Source organism: Mytilus galloprovincialis, chromosome 4, assembly GCF_965363235.1.
Source record: "Mytilus galloprovincialis chromosome 4, xbMytGall1.hap1.1, whole genome shotgun sequence".
Taxonomy (NCBI): domain Eukaryota; kingdom Metazoa; phylum Mollusca; class Bivalvia; order Mytilida; family Mytilidae; genus Mytilus; species Mytilus galloprovincialis.
Genome location: NC_134841.1, coordinates 25,777,673 through 25,787,881, shown reverse-complemented (window position 1 = coordinate 25,787,881; position 10,209 = coordinate 25,777,673).

The following is a 10,209-nucleotide window of genomic DNA, read 5'->3' as shown; positions in this document are numbered from 1 at the left end:
TTTTATTCTGTTAGGTTTTGTTTTTAAAATAGGACATGTTGTAACCGCTTTAGCTCTCAATTTTAACAGGTCGTTAATTCTCAATATAATGTCATTTTCTATCACTCTCGTCTTTTCGATATAAAGAGACAGTATTTTGAAAATATTAGGCCGTATTTGGTGTCTTCTTTGTGGTCCATGTTAATGACAATTGTCATACGTTTAAGACTTTTATCACCATTGTGCTTCGTATATGGCATAACCAATAAATCAAAGTAATAAGAATATGTGTCCATAGGATAGCACTCACCGCTCGCACTATAACATACCATATTCAGTGAACCATTCTGTATAAAAACCTTAAGTTTGCTTGCATATGAAATAGTTCACTTCATAATGCACATGCGTTCAAAGTTTTAAGTTTGTGTTAACAAAAACTATCTTAAACCAAAACACAAACCTACCTTGAAAAAAACCCCACTGATATGGACGGATAAACAAAGACACGACCGGAAAACACATCAACTTGAATTCGAGACATAAACAGCTACGTCGCTGTAATAGAACTTAAGATAAACCTCATGGTCGTTATGAAAAATAAACTGTTATGATCGATTTGACAAATAAAATATCACCATGACAATAAAATACATTCTATATATATGTATGTCAAATAGATTCACTATGATGTCAAATTATAGCATCTCCAAGATGAAACTGTGCATATCTATACGTGTCTTTAAAACAACAGGGTCTCGATGTTCAGTGGATGAATTTTGTTTTATAGACCGTTCTTTAATGTTCTTGTTCAACTTCTCAACTTCATTAAATGTTTGTGGAAGCGGTTTGTTTCACGTCTCTGGTAAAACACGCTAAGAAATGAAACGACAAGACAGCACACTCCAAATACTACAGTGGGACCCCATTCAACATGCACAGCCTGCAAATTACAATCATTTACTAATGAAATAGAAACAACATAAAAATGCCTTTTGACTTCAATAGAACAATGGTGTTATGAATTGTTTTCAAGATTATCATATCAATCTTAAAATTGTATTGCGTATAATTTGTTTTATAACAATTTCTTTCTGAAACCTAAACAACTTTTTAAATTTTAAGTGCAACTGCATTGTATGATCGCCATACTCCACCGACATTCATGAGTATTGCATGGCGTCGTATACCGAAAGCAGTTGATTACAATTGAAGTATTCCAAAGAACTTGCTTTTTAAATATCTACTTTGTTGTACAGAAGAATCAAAACAATAAGATACATACGAAAAATGACGAGAAAGGAGCAAGGTTTCCACCAATATGTGACCCGCTGATGTTGCAAGTCCTAGACCTGTATACCTTAAATAAAAAGAATGGAACATGCCATATTATAGAAGTCTGATTTGAGCCCTCGTAAACTCATAAAAGACTACGGGGCTCTCGGGGTCTTTTATAGCTGACTATGCGGTATTGGCTTTGCTCATTGTTGTATGGTGACCTATAGAGGTCAATTTCTGTGTCATTTTGGTCTCTTGCGGAGAGTTGTCTCATTGGCAATCATACCACATCTTCCTTTTTATACGCAAATGAAGGAAATGGTTAACAATATCTTAATTATGTAAATCATTGAATCGGCCAGAAAGTTTATTTACGTTACGACATTGATATCAAATAATCTTAAAAAAAAAAAGGTAAGTTGAGAAGTCAAGAATAATGACATAGAATACAGATATAATTTATGATGTGAGTATAATAGATCTATCAGATATGCTTTGAAGACATCGTTTATTTTTGTGATTTTGTTAGATTTTTTCCTGCTTTGTATCTATATAAAAATAAGTGGAGCCTTTTTCAACATATTTTGAAATTTTTCGCCAATGTACATATCCGAGGTTAGGGAAAGATAGGTGCTATCATCATGTTTAAAAGAGGGACGAAAGATACCAGAGGGACAATCAAACTCATAATTCGACAATAAACTGACACATTCTGTGTGTGCCTGGTCATGCTGTTCTAAGTCAGAAGCATGTAATTGAATGGTAGTTGTTTTCGCTGTTTTAACTACCAGGAACGCTCAAACCTTATCATTGCAAAGTCACTCTGCGACGTTAGGAGCTACCGATAATGGTGATTGAACATATTTCAATTAGAGTTACCTCCCGTTTACTATACAATTTACCTAAAACATAATGGGGATACATGCATGATTCCATTTCAAATGATCATTTGATATCATGTAAGCTTCAACATTGGTTTGTGTCATCTCGTAAAGTTCACATATTTGATATGGTATCTTATTCATATTATTCTTTGTCAGACACCTATGGCAAACAATTTTGTTCAGAAGAAATACACATAAAGCATGTAGATAAGCGGCAAGAAGGAAAGGTAAACTTCTAATTTACAGTCTACAAAAGGTATGCCTAAAGAACAAAAGACTACAATCTTTTCATTCTTTGAACGAAAAAATCTCTACCTGTGTGACGTTACAATCCGACGTCAAACACACGATTCTACATTAGAGTCAATGGTGGTTTAACCGTTTGGTGCCAGTACTTTAAGACTTCTAGTCTTTTATGGCGTACATAGATAAAATTCAAAAATGGAAAAGCGATGGGTGAGGTTGTTAGGTTTGATATATGCCATTTTGTGCTTCTTTGTTACATATTACTTAGTTTTGTTTAGTGATATAGATTAAGACTATAAAACATTGTTGACTGATGTATATTTGACATATTTACCTATCACGTCTGTTTATTTTGTTAACGCATCGTTGTCAATATAATGTAATTTGATTGACTGGCATGAGAGGTTTAGTTGACTATAAAACCAGGTTCAATCCACCACTTTCTACATAAGAAAATTCCTGCACCATGTCAGGAATATGACAGTTGTTATCAATTCGTTTGATGTGTTTGAGCTTTTGATTTTGCCATTTGATTAGAGACTTTCCGTTTTGAATTTTCCTCGGAGTTCAGTATTTTTGTGATTTTACTTTCTACTGATAAGGTATTTTTAGACATATATTTCTGCTCCTTTAACTGTACATCATAGCAAAACGATATATGATTATTTTTTTCTATATGGTTTATTTTACCTCTGTTTTACCTTGGTCAATTAGAGGAATTTAAAGAATACGCGTGTTGACGCCATATAGTTATTTATACAGATTTCCAAATCATTGTGAAACAATTCAACAAGTCTTTTGGAAGTTGAGGGAAACGGATAAAGAGAGAGTTGCGAGACTTACCTTAGGTTAGTATGATATGTTTCAGGTGTGTAGACATATAACATAAACATAACTGCACCAAATCCTACTTTTCCAAAGAATCTACAAGCCACTGCAGCATACTAGAACAACTTGTTCATATCTAAACATACAGTTGAAGGATAAATAAAGGTAAATGTAGTATACAATTGTTCAAAAGTCATACAAAACAAAGAAAACAAATCCGGGGAAACATATCAACTATTAGAGGAAAACTCAAATTTCCTAGAAAAAGAGATACGATTAACACTACTATACTCTTATAGACAGTTTTGAAATGTATAATGGTACCCTAAATTGTTTACTGTCGTTACATGCATTTGTCAAAACGAGTGTCTTTTGCATTCATCAAGTTTTCCATTTTACCCAATTACAAGTTCTACAATCTGGTTGTTTTTCACTTCAGATTATTTGGTCTTTTTTTGCTGTTAAATCTTTATGCAAATGAGTAAAAGAATTTCAATACATGACAGGAATACAGTACAAATGCAAAAACATTCAGTACAGAGAAATACACATACAACAATGCAATAGTTCATTTTGACATGCGAACATGTAAAACAACATAGGACACCACACAAAACAGCCCAACAGAACCACGAACTATCCGTCACAGAATCGTATCAACCCATTAAACTGACGTCACCGGTAACTTCTAAAAATTGGATATAATTCAAGATTAAGTTTATAATTATGTTATTTGATGTATTTCATAACAACTACAAGATCATAAATATAGAACTGTGTAACTAATTTGATAATCAATTTTATTGCATAGCAATATAATATTTCCCATAGAAAGTAACCAAAAGTTAGCGTGCAATAAATCTTCAAAATTCATGACGTCATCAATGACAAAATCTTAGTTTAAACCCATTTTTACTTTCAAATATTATATTGCTATACAATAAAAGGGTTATTGTATGAATATTGGGAAATATTGTCCCTCGTAGAACGTATATTGCACTCGCAAGCTCGTGCAATATAAAATTCTACTCGGGACAATATTCCCCAATATTCATGCAATAACCCTGTAATATTATTCAGCCATGTCGGTATTTAAAAAAACAACAACTGTAAAACAAATAAATGGTGAACATGTTTTTGTTTTAAACTAAAATCATAAAATGATATAAAGGAATGGTGATTGATTACCTTAACTTTTACATACGAATAGAAAAAATATTACAACTACAAACGATAAGACATTTAACATTTCCAATCAGAATTACAAATACAACATTATAACTAAATACAGGAATGCTGGTTAAACAAATACCGTGACACGTCTTATAGCAACGCGAGTTTACACTCAGCAAAACAGTCATATTCGGGAATAGATCATGTTCGGTTCTCAAAAGACCAGACGTCGTTAATAGTAAACCATAATCTAAGACGTGATAAAAATTTGCTAAACATTTGGTTCTATTACGAGCTGCTACTTTCATGACATCGTATACTCACCATTCAGATAGAACAATAATGCAGAAAAAAACAAAGATACACCTGCCAGCAGTTGAAATATAACTAAAACCTTCCGTCTGTTTAGTCTAAAAATAAGAAAAAAGAGGAGGTTGTATCCTTTTTAAGTTTAAAATAAATGTATAATCTATACTTTCGGGCGCTTCTGAACGATTTTTTTAAACAACAGAGGGAACGTAGATGTTAAATTAGAATAAAACTTACCTAGATATGAATATCCAATATAAAATGATTGACGGTACGTCTAAAATATCACTTATGAAAAAATTGAGGAATCTATTCTCTTCCCTTTGGACAGAAGATAACAGCAATCCGTAATAGGTCAGACTACTTATAAATCTGAAAAAATAATGACAGCTTTTAAAATATTATTCAAATATGCTGGAAATATCACTATTGGAATCAACTAAATACACATCCGATGTTTCATTGAAATTTACAAAAACTCTGTTTATTTATCTTTCATTGTTGATTCTTTTGGTTTGAATTGTATTGTTGATACTTTTTGTTTATCTTGTATTGTTAATACTTTTTTATTATCTTGCTGTTTTTTATATACTTTTTTGTTAATCATGTACATGTGTATTGTTGATACTTTTTTTCTATCAACAGTGTTAGTAACTATTTCTTCTAAAGTGTTTTGCATCATCACAAAAAAGGTAAAAAATTGACATTCATGGACAAAAAAATCTACTTGGATATGACGACTGTTAAGTCTTGCTGTAAAATTTGCTATTTAAAGTTTCATTCCATTATTTAATTGTTTCAAGAGTAGTATCAGAAGAAAAAAAATCTGTAAAAGTTAACGGACGACAACGACAGACAATAGGTGATAAGAAAACAGGACAAAGGAGGTTCAATTATTATTGTTTAGCTCTGAGCCAAGGCTCCGTGTTGAAGACCGTACTTTGATCTATAATGGTTTACTTTTACAAATGGGGACTTATATGGAGAGTTGTCTCATTGGCACTCATACAATATGACGAAAAGCATTAATACATATTCTTAAAAAAAAACAAATCTGTACGATGTTGTATTCCTATGTTTTGTTTACATTAACACAGAATCAATTTTACATGTGATGAGTAGATATGTACTTGCATTTTATGGGCATCATCTAGACAGGCATTTTAAATAATACCATAAGGTAGTCAGCATTTTCTTTACATTGAATGTTCAAAACATGGTATTGATATTTGGAACTTTATGCTTAAAAGAATGGTTCGTAAAGAAAAGTTATAATATATTATCCTCCTCAGAATATAAGATCGCCATCAGCTTTTGATAGAGTTCGTGTTTCGTAGTCTTTCGTTTTGTATTTAGTGTTCTGTGAACCTGTTGGTTTTAAGTGGCCTTTTGTTTTTGACAACGATATTTTCATGACGATATTTGAATTCTCCTTGGTATCTTCTTTTTGAAGGAATTATTTTTTATCAAAAGTAAAAAAAAAGTTGCATACCATGTAAACATCCAAACTATCGTCACAACAAACAGGGTCTTGTTCCTGAAGATGTCAAAAACAGTCAGTTATTCGTTTAAATTTGAAATTGTATGTGGGATTTCCTCAATTAAAATTCCTTTTCCAAGGTCTGTACTTTTGGTAAAAGATGTTTCATCATTACTGAATAACTCAGTATCAATATCAATATTTAAGACTGAATTTTCTATTTCATATTGAGATTCATTATCATATGTACTTGGAACAATGCCCTCTATGTACTTTGTTTTCACTGCATCTCAGTGGTAATTTGTCATCGTCTTGATGTCCTTTAGTAAACTTATGCAATGATCGAGGGTATGGTCAATATATTGTTTGTTTTCACTACAATTGATCGGTGATTGCAGTTAACAGTTATTTAATTTGCGTTCCTTGCAACTCAATTTCATTGCACTGTTAGGATATACCTTGTCATTACAACACTTTGTCGATAACTGTAAACTACTGTCATTGCCGTTTATTGTTTCGGTACATTTCTGCGACGAAGACTACACTATATTATCAGATTTGAATTTCTGCAAAGATTGGAGCATCTTGTCAATATCTGCATCATTTTTTATTGCTATTTTGTTGCTGACTTTCTTCGTCTGTTCTGTTCACTACAATTGAAATAAAGACATCAGACTTTAAGCGTATACTAATTTCTCAATTTCTCAATTTCATTTTGGATAAGAATTTTAACAAAAACACCCCCCAAAAAAGCAGGTAAAAGTTCAATATAAAATTTAATATTCAATCACTGGAATTTAAAATATAAGTAATTTGTAAAACGATTCATATGATTTGAATCAAATTACCAATATGTAGACAAATTGATGATACTAAGTGTAAAATTCTCCACGAATAGATTATTGATTATTAATGATTGGTTCGTCGGTGGTCAAGCTAGGAAAACCAGGCCTAGAATTGGTACTCAGAGTTCCAATCGCTTTACACAAGCGGATGGTATATAGTAGGAGTCATACATTTTTATACGATTATACATTTGTATCCGCAACTGCTTATTAACCGACATACATATTGTGTGATTTTATAACAATTACGTTTAAATCTCGCTAAATGATGTATACGCTATTTTTCTACTGGTTATGACGTTAACGATACATGTAGTAAATTTCGTGTTGGCGATTTTTTTAGACTATCAGTACATTATATATTCCGAATATAATAAGGTATATAAAATACAAACATTGCGATATACATGACGTGTTATGTGTTTGATTGAGATCAAATTGATATTTGTGTGCATTCAAATATGTATACAAACAAAGTGCATTTTAATTCAAAAGGGTGTAATATAGTTTTATTTGATATTATACAACAAATTTATTTCTTTAGAAAGATAAAAACAAAAGATCATCGTTTACTAACAATTGTTTGATTGCATTAAATCTGAAATAAGGTTGTCAAACATCCTTGTACTTTTAAAAAAACAGCCTGACTGCATTAGGAATATTCAAACAAAGTTGCTCGATTTATGTAATGCATGTATATGTAGAATGCAACTTAAACTCATATATGAAGCGAGTGACTGGTGAAAAAAATGTTTATCCAATTCTTGAACCAATGCATGTAGATATCATAAACTTAGTCTTCTGTACACGATTTTATCATTTTTTTACGCATTATATCGTATAATCGTCAATTTTTTCTCTCTCGGTCTGTTAAGTTTTAACAAATATGGCAGCTCACTAAATGCCGTGTTTTGAAGCCGAAGTTGACCGATTGTCACCTTATAGTAATCAATCAACAAAAAGCATGGGTATTGAGCACGTGTTTAACATGTACAATCAGATAATTGTTTATTTTAATGACAGATCCATGTGTATTGCGATCACCGGATTTTTACGAGGAGGGTCACGCTAAGGTCACTATGCACACGGAAAATGTGGTAGCCAGAAATAAAAAAAAAAAAAAGTAAACTCCTTCTTAATGTGGACAAATTAAAGAAATTTCTTCAGAAAAAAGTATATGTACATAAGTTATATAATGAAAACTATCCATTTAGTTATAAAAAACAAATGCATATTTTTTTCAATTTGAGCTTTCATATGACTTTAAGTTACTTTTTTTTTTAAAACTAGGAAACGATACAAAGGGGAGTTTATAATCCATAAGTCGGACTCCACCATGTTAAAAAAAGGGAAGAAAATACAAACAAAAGTCCACAAAAACTTCGCAAGGAAACATTGAGTTTATTTTTCCATGACGATTTAAAAATTAACTGATTTTGACGAATCATGGTATATTTTTTCCTATTACAACGATGACGTGTAAAATTTTTGAGACCTCTGACAAATTAAGATAACTTGACAAACCACAGTATAGATTTGAATAAAATTGACGCCAAACGTCTATTTTGGGTACTGACATTTCTTTCAAATACCTTTGTTTAACTATAGAAAAAAACATTATAGAACTTAGTCTTTGTTTTGAACCGACGGTTTATATTTACTCTTTGAAACGACCCAAGATTAAAATGCTACCTGAAAGTGTAATTGTAATCCTAAACGTAAGCGTACGATATTTTCTGCAAATGTCTAATAACATTAACGATACCAAAAAGACTGTCGTTGTTGTAATACACAGTCATTGTTGTAACATCTTAACTGTCGCCACCTTTGAAATTGTACCACTTCATATAGCACACAACTATTTTTATTTGAAGCATATCTATGCAGTTTCTGTTTTAAACACTTGTAGCTTTATAACCTACGTCATTGTTAAATAAAATCGAGAGAATTTCATACTATAAATATGGTGAGGGTCTCCTGTATCACTCGACATCCACATTTACACCAAGTAAAAATACCACAATCGGTAATAGGACTCAATCAGTACAGTTAGATATCAGACAACGATAACGGTATCTTATAATTTACATCCCATTTTTTATAGTATGAAATTCTCTCGATCTTATTTTTCTCACTAGATTTGTCTCTTCCTAATCGTTTTACGAAATTCAAACTTTAACAAAATATTGTCTCCTTCTTTAAATAGATAAAAATCTATGTTTTTTCTTTATCTGTAGTGAGAAATGTAATGATATGTCAAAAATGTCGAAAATGCATGTACCAAGTCAGGAATATGACAGTTCTTGTCCATTCGTTTTTGATGCGTTTTGTTATTTGATTTTGCCATGTGATTATGGACTTTCCGAATTGATTTTCCTCTAAGTTCAGTATTTTTGTGATTTTACTTTTTTCTAACAGGGGTGATCTGAGCCGGATCACCCCAGTTTGAGTTTCTTTGTTATGCATGCTTTCCTTTGTTCTGTAACATTTTGGCGGGAATGTCAAATCCACTATAAAACTTATGATTAATTATACGGAAAAGCCTATCTATCAAAATTCACGTAGAAATCCAGGGATTCGAACTCAAGACCTTTAGTACTTTAAGCCACGACACATACCACTACACCAGGACGACTGGATGCGAATTTTCAGTAAAATAACATACTTAAAGGAAGCAAGATATTTTCATAAATGGGGCGAGTTAGCAGACCTTTATTTGGTGGGGTTTAAACCCTTTTTGTTAATAAGTGAGTTGTCAGACTGATTGTTGAATTTGATTGTACACTTTTTCAAAAGTGGGACGAGTCGGTAAACAAGAGGGGGCGATTTTTTTTTATAAAGTGGCGATATAGTGTGGGCCGATTGGCAACTGGGGCGAGTTGTCATTGTTTGATATCTACTCATCGTGTTCGGGGGTCATAAAGGGTATACATCATATAATAATATATAAAGTATAAAGTATATTATAATGGTTGTGTGGCGTTCTTAACTAGATTTTATGAATTGTAAATGGTTTTTCGTCTAATCTAAAACAGCTGAGATATAAAATTGTTATTCCATTCGAACTTGGTGTGTCCGGCCATCGGGGTGATCTTACACTGACACACCGCGTCCTCGTGGGATAACTATTAACTAGCACGCAAAAAAAAATGTCACTAGTGAGTTCGGTCAACCAATTCGTGATGATGAC